Genomic DNA, 12,886 nt, shown 5'->3' with positions numbered 1-12,886 from the left:
GACAAATTGTGAATGGGAGCAAAATAACTCTCCCATTCCCCACTAACTTTAGCGTAGTGCCCATACTGGAAGTAAAGGGGGCACTACATAATATATAATTTTGGGGGATATTTATTATAGCAAAAAGTAAAAAATATTGCATTTTTTTCAAAATTGTCGCTCTATTATTGTTTATAGCGCAAAAAATAAAAACCGCAGAGGTGATCAAATACCACCAAAAGAAAGCTCTATTTGTGGGAAAAAAGGACGCCAATTTTGTTTGGGAGCCACGTCGCACGCCCGCGCAATTGTCTGTTAATGCGACGCATTGCCGAATCGCAAAACCTGCCCGGGTCCTTTAGCTGCCTAAAGGTCCGGGTCTTAAGTGGTTAAACACAGTTTACTATGTCATTGCAGACAAGGAAGGGGCAAGTAAATGGCATATTTACAGTCCCCCTCCCTGCTCTCCATCCTGACACATGCCCTGCAGCAGCCGGCGGGAGAGGGGAAGGGGGAACCCGGAAGAGATGCAGGGGCAGAAAAAGGGGGTGGACCAGGAGAGAGCTCATGGGGGCAGGAGAGTACACAGGGGTGGACCAGAGCACATTAGGGGACCGGACCAGAGCACAGCAGGGGACCAGACCAAAGAAAAGCTGGGGACCGGAGAACAGCACACAGGTTTGGAGAAAGCAGAGAAATGCCGGGAAAGATCCCAGGGGGGCCAGGAGAGTGCAGAGGGGTCCTTAGTCAGCAGAAGATAGCTGAACAGGATGGGCAGCATATAGAGAAACCAATGCTCGCCATGTTCCTCTGCAGCCACTGAATGCCTGCGGGAGGGAGAGGAGGAGAAGCAGACATTCAGTGGCTGCTGGAGCTATATAGATGGCATCAGTTTCTCTATATGCTGCTCCTCCTGTTTAGGTGCAGAGGGAAGCCGCACGGGCCCCCTGGAGAATGGGACAGGGTTGCAGTGGTTGTTGCGACCCCCTTAGTTACGTCCCGTGTATGTGACTTGTGTGTGCTCTGTGTGATCACTGTGTGAGTATGTGACTGTGTGATATGTGAGCACTGTGTGTATCTGACTATGCTTGCTCTGTCTGTGTGATGTACTTGTAGCGGTACCCCCATAGGGGCTGATGGATATTGTGGTCACCTGTCACCCTGCCCAGCCCGTCATTCATTTCCCATTCACTTTATAGACAATGAACAGTATGTATGTTTTGTATTTTTATTGAGGGATTTTGAACTTGGATGGGGTAAAGGAACTTATGGGATGCCCAGAATCAATAACAGAATCAATACGATGATCAGTTGGAACCTCTATTTACACTTCTAGAGCTCCAGTCTCCTCCAGCACAACATTTATTTGTAGACTGTTTCTCTCTCTCCTGTACAATACTTGGTTCCAGGCACAGCTAGCACATGGTAGGCAAAACTCTGACTCTATCCGGCCTTAGCAACTGCCATTTGCTGGCAGGGACTGTGGGCCCCTTTAGTGTAGCAACAAAGAGTGAAAGAAAAGTCTTTTAGTACTAGCTGTCCTGTGGTGGACTACATCTCCCAGTTAGTCCTCTTCAGTAAGGTGTCCATCGTGTCCTCTTGCTCCTCTCAGTCCATCGTGTCCTCTTGCTCCTGTGCTTGTTCCACAAATCTGCCTCTCTTATGTAATTGCTGGATGCCATTGTTGTGGTTCTGAAGCGGCGAGTTGTCCCGTGGCGAATTGGAAGCTGATCTTCTGCGGGCTGCAGTTGTCGACGGAGGTCTGTCAATTATTTTGAAGTCCAGCAGGGCCTGTTGAAGCTGAGCTGGTGTTCTACATACAATTTTTGTGCCTTGACAGGTGAATCGCAGGGAGAAAGGGAAGCCCCATTGGTATTTGATTTGGCATTGCTGTAATTCGTATAGGAGGGGGTCTCATTTCTCTCCTTTTGTTGATTGTCATTTGCGAAATGTCCGCAAAGATTTGATAATCATTCCCCTGAAAAGTTAGCTTACTCTTCTCTCTGGTGGTTTGCAGAATCAGCTCCTTTGTTCTATAGAAATGAAATTTAGCTATGATGTCCCTAGGGGGACCATCAGCCTTCATGGACGTTAGTGCTCGGTGAACTCTGTCCATTTCCAGCCTGTCAGCTGGTATCCCAGGTAATATTTCCTGACACAGTGCCAACATTGTACCATTTAGGTCAATGATAGATTCCGGTAGTCCCCTGAACCTCTGAGTGTAAGCTTCTAAATCATCCATTTTAGTCTCAAGTACTTCTGTGCGGCCCCCAAGCTCCCTAATTTCTTTAGTCAGGCTATTTGTTATCTGATCTGAAGTGGTCTGGAGCGCCTTGTGCAGCATCTTTTCAAATTGCCTCAGGAGACTTGTGGGTACCGCTGTGCTGTGACATATTGCTGTGGGGTTTGTCACAATGTCATCCTCCTCGCTATCTGAGACAGCAGTATTGAGAGAAGCCATTTGTTTTGCGCTTTTAACGCTGACCCTTTTCTGCTTCACTGAGGTGAATCCCTCTAAAGGGGCTGGCGCCTTTCTCTCTGAGGTGATTTTGAGATGCTGAGGAGAATGGGGATGCTGCGCGCCGCTGCTGTGAAGCAATTTCCCCTTTCCTCTTGTTCCTTTCAGCACCATGGCGTATAAAAATGTTCTCTCACCCTTCCTGAAGCTTTGCCCAGTGTTCTGGGTGATTATGCCCACGGTGTTCCACCGTTATTTGCGGGTCAATCTCCGTCACGGAGCGGAGCTCTAGCTCAGCATTGCCGTCCCGCTAGGCTCCGCGCATGCGCTCCGGGACTTGTGTTTTTTCAACCTCATCTACTATGTAACTATGTGTGTGAGTTGACTGTACAGGGTTAAAGGCTAAATGCATTAGATCACCCAATATGTACTGCAGGAAAATGCAAGGATTGTAGGGAAGAGAGAGTGCAACATTCAGGAAGAGAGCAGAGAGATATGGAGCATGCTTACTGATGTGAATTTCCGTGGGCGCGATTCCGCGTCGCTTTCCCCGCGGCTTGTCGGCTCTTCATTGGATAGATTGATAGCAGCGCAGCCATTGGCTCCTGCTGCTGTCAATCAAATCCAATGACATGGCCGCGGGGGGCGGGGCCGAGTTATACACTTGGCGGCTATGGCCGCCTAGTGTATCACACGGAAGCGCGCTCCGCAAGGTAACACCCTCGGGAGAGATCTTCCCAGAAGGGGTTAGCTATTGCGGGGATGAGCCACGAGAGCCGCGGTGGGACCCCAGAAGAGACCATCGGGGCAAAACTAACTGCACAGTGGAGGTGAGTATGACATGTTTGTAATTTAACCGCTTGAGGACCGCCGCACGCAGATATACGTCTGCAGAATGGCACGGCTGGGCACAAGGGTGTACATCCCCTTTAGGAGCCCAGCCATGGGTCGCGCAGCCGGCGGTGCGCGCGACCCGGTCCTCAGCTCCGTGACCGTCCCCGCCGGAACCCGCCGGTGTCACACAATCGGGTCACAGAGAGGAAGAACGGGGAGAGGTAAGTGTAAACAAACCTTTCCCCGTGCTTTCTAGTGAGACTGACACTGATCGTCTGTTCCCTGTCATAGGGAATGACAATCAGTGACGTCACATGCCCAGCAACGCCCCCCCACAGTAAGAACACTCCCTTAGAGCACACTTAACCCCTACAGCGCCCCCTCCTGGTTAACCCCTTCACTGCCAGTGTCATTTTTACAGTAACCAGTGCATTTTTACAGTAACCAGTGCATTTTTACAGTAATCATTGCATTTTTATAGCACTGTTCGCTGTAAAAATGACAATGGTCCCAAAATAGTGTCAAAAATGTCCGATGTGCCCGCCATAATGTCGCAGTCACAATAAAAATCGCTGATCGCCGCCATTACTAGAAGAAAAAATTATTAATAAAAATGCAATAAAACTATCCCCTATTTGGTAGACGCTATACATTTTGCGCAAACCAATCAATAAACGCTTATTGCGATTTTTTTCTTACCAAAAATATGTAGAAAAATACATATCGGCCTAAACTGAGGGGGAAAAAAATGTATATCTTTTTTGGGGATATTTATTATAGCAAAATTGTCACTCTTTTTTTGTTTATAGCGCAAAAAATAAGAAAAGCAGAGGCGATCAAATACCACCAAAAGAAAGCTCTATTTGTGGGAAAAAAAGGACGCCAATTTTATTTGGGAGCCACGTCGCACGACCGCGCAATTGTCAGTTAAAGTGACGCAGTGCCGAATCGCAAAAAGGGGCCAGGTCCTTCAGTTGCATAATGGCCTGGGGCTTAAGTGGTTAAAAAAAACTGAACCTTTAGTACCACTTTATGGACGAGCTTCGTTTTGGTCTGAACTTGAGATCGGACCGAACCTGGAAGGAGGTTGTCACTCCCATCCACTGCCGCCCAATCAACTGCGGCCAGGGCAGTCGCCATCCTACACGTACACAATGGGGTGGGGAAGCTCATGACATAATTTACGAGCTTCACTGATTGGACGAATAGAACAGAAAAGCACTTTCACCTAGAAAAATGTTGGGTGAATTCTGTTTGAATATGTTTTCACACAGGTGAATGTTTGATGTTAGTTTTAAACCTTGTTAAAAATAGGTGGAAACTGCTGTGATAAATAGAGGAAATATGAAAAATGTAATCTTGTTTGAAAAAATATTGGGTGAATGTTGAATGAACATCTTATGGAATCATTGAAAAATACACCTTATTATTATAGGGCACCCAGAGTTCCTATTCCGTACAGTTTGGTTTATTGTTGCTTGCCAGTGATCAGGTAAAACAAGGGTTATATTGATGATGTGTGGCCGTGTATATGACATTTCTAAGCAGTGTGAGATCCTATTTCTAGTATGATACCTCCCCGATCTCCTGCAAACAGACAGACTATCATTACAGAACAGACCATATGTTTGGAAGTCATCACCTCCTAATGTGACAGAAGCTCCCTCAGCTGTCTTCACACACACTCCTGTGTTAAATGACATATAACGTTACCCAGATCCCACATGAAAATGGGCATTTGCCCTGCTGTATAGAGAGCCCTGTGACCCAAAGACCTTTTTCAAGCAGATAGGGCTAAAAGTTATCAGGATTTGATGGTACATACTGACTAAAATAGAAAAGTGCGCTACGGCTATGTTTGCCAACTTCCAGTAAATTTATAAACATTTTTGCATCTGTCCGTGAATGGTGTGAAACGACAATTCATGGACAGATGCAAAGACTACGGATTTTACAAACTGTTTGTAAAATTTCCTGAAAGTTGGCAACCCGAACAATGGCAACAGAAAGCAACCAGTCCAGTCAGTCTAAAGTTTCTGAGGTGGCAAAGAGGGAAACCTTTAGCACAAAGGGTTGGCATTCTGCCACATCCAGCCCAAAGACCGGGCATGGAGAATGAATGCATAAAAAATAAATGGTTCTATTTTAGGAGCTAGAAGATTTGTGCTAGGTAGGAGGGGGGATTTGGGGCAAGGGAAGATTTGTGGTAGGAGTACGGAATTGGGAAGTGGGGGGCTGTTCTAGGAGGGGTAATTTGGGAAGGATTAGAGATTGAGGGAGGAGGAAGGAATTGAGCTAGGAGGGGGATTTGGAGAGGATTTGTGATAAGAGGGATATTTGGGAGGGGGATTTGTGCTAGGAGGGGGATTTGAGGAGGGAGGTTATGTTTGGAGGAGTGATTTGGGGGGGAGGGGGTAGGATTTGTGCTCAGAGGGGAGATTTGAGGGGAAGAGGATACGCACTCGGAGGGGTTGCGGGATTGTACTATGAGGTGAGATTTAGGGGGGGGGATTTGAGTTGGGAGATGGAGTGAGGGAGGATTTGTGCTGGGAAACAGGATTTCAGCAGGAGGGGCGAATTCATACTGGGAGAATTTTTACTTGCAAAGGAAATGTATGCCTAAGTGGGTGACCTGCAGATTAGTGCTCACCAGGGGTCAAGTCCTGGAGAAAAAAGTGTGGGAACTCCCACCCAAGATCCACTCCCCACCAAAAAAAAAAATGATACGCTCATATGCATAATTACTAAACCGCATGTTTTTTTTTTTATCCACTGTACCTTAGTAATCCTTTATGTTACTGGCCGCTTCCTGTATATGGATTCATCGGGTAGTGTGCGGGTTTTCCGTCACTTCCTCAATGCCGCAATGTCTCCTGGGAGCTTTTGTCATTGTTCCCAGGAGACATTGCGGAGGTCTGCCACGAGTTATCGTGGGATTTAGAAAGAACTTTAAAGCGGGAGTTCACCCAAAAAAAATGTTTTAACCTTAGATTGAGGCTCATTTTGTCAAGGGGAATCGGGTATTTTTTTTAAAATCGAAGCCATACTTACCGTTTTAGAGAGCGATCTTCTCCGCCGCTTCCGGGTATGGTCTTCGGGACTGGGCGTTCCTATTTGATTGACAGGCTTTCGACAGGCTTCCGACGGTCGCATACATCGCGTCACGAGTAGCCGAAAGAAGCCGAACGTCGGTGCGGCTCTATACGGCGCCTGCGCACCGACGTTCGGCTACTTTCGGAAAATCGTGACGCGATAGATGCGACCGTCCGAAGCCTGTCAATCAAGTAGGAACGCCCAGTCCCGCAGCCCATACCCGGAAGCGGCGGAGAAGATCGCTCTCTAAAACGATAAGTACAGCTTTGATTTAAAAAAAACTACCCGATTCCCCTTGACAAAATGAGCATCAATCTAAGGTTAAAAATTTACTTTTCGGGGGGAACCTCCACTTTAAGCAAGTTCCGCACACACTACCCGATGAATCCATATACAGGAAGCGGCCAGTAACATAAAGGGTTACTAAGGTTCGCCTGCCTCTGACAGTGGCTCGAGCTGAGCATCGCCGCTTAGTGAAGGATTGGCTCAGGCGGCTCGGCTGCTCTAGTCCTGCAAAGGGAACTGCGTTCCTGCTGTGAAAAAAGTGCAGGAACTCCGTTCCCACGCGTTCCCGCAGGACTTGAGCCCCGGTGCTCACACTTGGTAGGGAAGGGTAGGGAAAGGGTGCATTTTGCCAGGGAAATAATGCATCATGGCCACTAGATGGAGCTGCTGTGCTATACTGTGATCATTATCACCATCTGTCACGCACGCGGAAGTGCTAAGAGGGCTTCCCTTGCGAAGTACAGAGCGCCCCTAAAGGTGGTACCAGGAAGTGCTATGCACAGAGAAGCAGGTGTTGCCAGCTGCGACAGGCTGAGGTGGTGAGGAGACGTCCGCTGGATTGCGGCTGATGGGCAGGAGTCCCTCGGGTGTACCAGATGAGACTTGGCAGAAAGGAGAGCCAGGAGCAGAGAAGTAGCCAGGCCAGTAGTCATGCACGGAATATCAGCCAGGAGTAAGGCAGTAAGCAGAGTCAGCTGGGGTAATACACTGGTAACAAGGTAGCAGCAGAGTCAGAAGAGCAAGCCAGAGGTCAGACATGGATCAACAGACAGAAGGGAAGTCACTGGAACAAGCCAAGGGTCAAAGCCAGGAATGAAGACAAGACAGGTCAAAGGCAAGCCGGGTCAGTAATAGGAAATCCAATAATAGCAGTAAACAGGAACACACGGGGGAGCTGAAGATCATCCAGCATCTACTGGCTGATACTGCTGGCTTTAAATAGCTCACATGTGCCAGAATCTGTCATGCATTGTGTGCTCTACTGGCACATGAATCTTTGCAGCCATTCTTGCCCCTGTGCGCATTAGCGTTAGCATTGGCAAATTTGTATGTGCCAAGCTACGATTTCACTAGGCATTAGCAGATGTTCTAGTTCTTCTGCGGGCTGTTCTCTGACACCATCTAGTGGCCATAATGTCGTATTTTCCTGATTCACTCTAGTATTAGTGAATGAATAATATTCAACCTGGATGAATAGTGCTGCAATTTATTTTTCTATATACACCCCCTATGGTATATACAAATACTGTATATACAATATATATATATAACTCAAACCAGAAAGAGGGACATTTTAAGAGCAATGAGGGACAGAGGGATTTGGACTGTCCTTTCAAATCAGGGACAATTGGGAGGTATGCAAATGCCATAAAATATAAAGGACACTTGTCATAGGAGGAACTATTGCAACCTTTCTGAAAATGTTAACCATTTGGCTGTTGTGGCAATCCTCAGGCTCCAGTATGTTTTAAGCTACTGACATTGAAGAACAAGTATGTCCTAAAAATGTACCCCAGGCAGATGTAAAAGACACAAAACAATGCAGGTCTGTATCGTTCAATACATCATTAAGTTTAGTTCACACCTATGCGCCTGCGTTTTATGTGTTTTTAGGCACGTTTTTCAGTGCATTTTGCTTTTTCAAACCAGCGTTTTTATATGCGTTTTTGCATGCAGTTTTTATGCATTTTAGTTTACTCTTTAAACGCACTGTAAAAAGCTGGTTGCTAAAGAGGGGGTCAGGAAGCTGGCCGCCGCATCCTTAACAATCGATGAGGCATCAGCTGTCAGCGAGGTTCCTGCTGAAATCTATACTGAAAAAAAATTCCGGCGAAAAAAGATCCATGCCAGGCACTTTGGGTGTGGTATGGATTCGGACCCATACCAGACCCTTATCTGAGCATGCTACCCGTCAGGTCAGGAAAAGGAGGGGACGAGCGAGCGCCCCCCCCCCCCTTGAACCATACCAGGCCGCAAGAAGAAGACAGAAGCAACGACGTGAGAAGGAGGAAGAAGACGACACCCGAAGAAACAGCATTGGGAGAAAACAGCGATGGAAGAAGGCGAGGGCACCGGGAGAGATGGCTACTCAGAGCTATTTTACTAATAAAGGAATTGTCAAAAACTGGCCCTTGTTTTTTTTCACTTTTCACTGCTTTTTTGGTCAAAATTGTCGCTCTATTTTTGTTTATAGCGCAAAAAATGAAAACCGCAAAGGTGATCAAATACCACCAAAAGAAAGCTCTATTTGTGGCAAAATAAGGACACCAATTTTGTTTGGGAGCCACGTCGCATGACCGCGCAATTGTCAGTTAAAGCGACGTAGTGCCGAATCGCAAAAACTGGCCAGGTCCTTTACCTGCCTAAAGGTCCGGGTCTTAAGTGGTTAAAGGGGGCTACCAGATCTTGATAAATCCCCTGCCCGCAGACCCCGACAACCCCCAGGCAAGGGTTGTGGTGAAGAGGCCCTTGTCCTCATCAACATTGGGGTAAGGTGCTTTGGGGTGACATGCTCGGATAAGGGTCTGGTTTGGATTTTGGGGGGGCCCATGCTGTTTTATTCAGGGCCGAAACAACGAATCGATTATGAAATTAATCGATTACCATTTTCATAATCGATTAATCGGCCAGTAACATAATGGGGTTAAAAAAACGAAAATTGGCCCTTTATAGTACAAAAAGAGCAAATCGCTACTGTAAATATTACTTTCACTGTCCAACAGTAAAAAATTACCCCTTACAGTAGCGATTATTTGCTCTTTTTGTACTAATTTTAGTTTTTTTAACCCTCATTATGTTACTAAACATCTCAGGACGGGTTCACACCTCTGTGTTTTTTGGTGCTTTTTGCAGAAACACACTACAGTTCATTTACATGGTTTCCTATGGGACACATCCACATCCATGATTTTTTTCAGCTGTTGCGTATTTGGAAAGGGCGAGGACTTTTTTTTAATGCAAAAAGGTGCCATTTTGTTTTTTTGGTTCAATATACTTCAATGGAGAAGCTGCAGAAAAGCATGTAATGTGTTTTTGCGGCAATTTGTGTTTTTTAATCTGCCCAGTGCCCAACAACAAATTGGCCAAAAAATTTAAATGCAAATCACTGCAAAATTACTTTATTTTATTTTTTAACGTTATTAACAGATTAATCGAAAAAATTATCGGCCAACTAATCGATTATAAAAATAATCGTTAGTTGCAGCCCTAGTTTTATTTAAAATTTTTGGCGTGGGGGTCCCCTCCGAATCCCTAAAAGACCCAAAGGGCCTGGTATAAAAATGGGGGGGGACCCCACACCGTTATTTTTGCATTTTTTTTGCCTGCAATTTTTATTTATTTTTTACATTCAGCTTTCAGCGGGGAACACCACTGACAGCTGATGACTCGTCGGATCATAACGATAAGAGGAGAGAGAAGAGTGACATAAAGATTAGTCCATCAGTCTGCTGCTTCTACTCCTGCTGTCCAGTCTTTAACTGGGGGAGGTAGAAGACCTGTGTGTTACTGAACTGCAACAGAGAAAAGTCAGGTCTCCTGTCATGCCAGACTGGGCTGTGCTGCGTGGCAGATGTGTGTAAATCCACAGGACTGGGTGGACAGAAATCCAAATCCTTTGGCAGCATTGTATGTAAATTTCATCTATGTATTTAGTTGTTTGCTTGGAGTTTAGCGCTGGGCTGAAAACAGATTATTGCGCTGCAGTGTGGTGTCATTTGGAGTCATGCATTGTATGGTGTATATCTATTTTTATTACTCTTTTGGTGCATTGCCATCTCGTTTAATCAAATAGGCTGTCTTAACACAATTTACATTAACGTTGCAAAGAAAAACACGTTTATACAACACATCAGGACGCTAAGGTCAGGACACCTGGGGCCAGATTCTCAAACGAGATACGACGGCGTATCTCCAGATACACCGTCGTATCTCTGAGTTGCGCGGTCGTATCTATGCGCCTGATTCTTAGAATCAGTTACGCATAGATTTCCCGTAGATCCGACTGGCGAAACTGTGTTACACCGTCGTATCGTAACTGCATATTTAGGCTGGCCGCTAGGTGGCGCTTCCGTCGAATTACGCGTTGAGTATGCAAATTAGCTAGATACGCGAATTCACGAACGTACGCCCGGCCGACACAGTACATTTACGCCGTTTACGTTAGGCTTTTCCCGGCGTATAGTTACCCCTGCTATATGGTGGCGTAAGTGCGGCGTAACAATGTTAAGTATGGACGTCGTTCCCGCGTCAAAATTTGAAAAAGTTACGTCGTTTGCGTAAGTCGTCCATGAATGTGGCTGGACATCATTTACGTTCACGTTGAAACCAATGACGTCCTTGCGGCGTACTTTGGAGCAATGCACCCTGCGAAATTCCACGGACGGCGCATGTGCCGTTTGGGAAAAACGTCAATCACGTCGGGTCACAGTACATTTACATAAAACACGCCCCCCTGATCCAAATTTGAATTAGGCGGGCTTACGCCGGCCGATTTACGCTACGCCGCCGAAACTTACCGCGCAAGTGCTTTGAGGATACATCACTTGCCCGTCTGAGTTGCGGAGACGGAGCGTAAATCAGATACGTTACGCCCGCACAAAATTACGCGACCGTACGAGAATCTGGCCCTATATCTGCATATTTGCCCTGCTTATTCTGGGTCAGCAAACTTTTTTTTTTTATGTATAATTTAAAGTATAGGATACCCAAGAACATCAGTTTACACTTATGGTCAGGTAATGAATAGCTCATAATAACAGTAAATGAGGACAAATGCGATTGAGGGTCTTTATGCACAACTGTCTTCAACGCCCTGCATACAAGACTGCATAGAGTACATTCAATTGTCTTCATTGTGATTATTAAACATTTTTGTATTGTGTATTTGCTTCATTTTTTATAATCATGTCTAAATTCACTCACTGTATCATTGTACCTCACATCATAGGAAAAATATTATAAAGGGAACCAGGGTCGATCCTAGGGTCACAGGCGCCTGGGTGCAGAAATATTTCTGGCGCCCCCACATGGGTGTGGTCATTTTTACTAACTCCTCCCCATTACAAATATTTCTATGGCAATGACTTAAACACAGATATGCTCCCCCACGAAATCTTTATTAACCTGGGATCCTTACATGATCTCTTAACAATAAACAAAATACAGGAAGACAAGCAGAGTACTTTATTGGGACCTGGAGGGGGACCTCACTGATGGACATAGAGAGGGCTTCTGTTAGAGAGTCTGTTAGAAAGAGCCCCTAGACATACTACAGACATGAATGAATGAATGAAAACTTATATAGCGCGGCACATGTGAACTAAATCGCCTCTGGGCGCTTGTTGTTCCTGTCTCCTTTGATATCAAAAGAGATGAGTACATGATACAGGAGATGGTCAGAGACTGCAGACATGGTACAGGAGATGGTCAGAGACTGCAGACATAGTACAGGAGATGGTCAGAGACTGCAGATGTAATACAAGAGATGGTCAGAGACTGCAGACATAGTACATGAGATGATAAGAGACTGCAGACATGGTACAGGAGATGGTCAGAGACTGCAGACATAGTACAGGAGATGGTCAGAGATTGTAGACATAGTACAGAAGATGGGCAGGGGCTGTGTATCCTATGCAATCTATCATGCCATAAAACATCTAGAGCAGGGGCAGCCCAGAGCACATGTAAAGGGATGCCATCCCCCAGCACACAGCACAATGAACACTGAGACTCACCTCGGTTCTCTCTCTGTGCAGCCCAAGATAGAGATGGGAGGAGGAGGCATTCCAACTGGAGTTGGTGCGGGATCCAAGATTACCAGTGTAAGGAATTCATTCCTGCACATCCACTCAGCAGCGTCTGAAAACTAGAACCCTTGTGTCAGGAAGAGAAGCGGCCCCCTCGCCCGAGCACTGCCAGGCTGAACGGGCTGCCCTATGCTCACACATCAGTTCTGGACGGACCCACACCTATGTTCAGAACACTAGTTCTGGACAGACACAAACAAGGAGAGAAGGGGGAAAGGAGAGAGGGGAGAACTCTGGCACTTCTGCGCCCCCATCTCTGCAGGCGCCTGGGTGCAAAGCACCCTGTGCACCCTACCTAGGATCGGCCCTGAAGGTAACTGGGTCAGTGATATCAGGATACTAGTAAATAAATAAAAAAAAGCCCAACTACAGACAATTTTTTTTTTTTTTGATCGAGTGGGAAAAACAAACAGCATGTTTATTTTTTTTG

Source organism: Rana temporaria, chromosome 4 (assembly GCF_905171775.1).
Source record: "Rana temporaria chromosome 4, aRanTem1.1, whole genome shotgun sequence".
Lineage (NCBI taxonomy): Eukaryota > Metazoa > Chordata > Amphibia > Anura > Ranidae > Rana > Rana temporaria.
The sequence above is the reverse complement of the archived record's forward strand: the minus strand, read 5'-3'. Positions refer to the sequence as shown.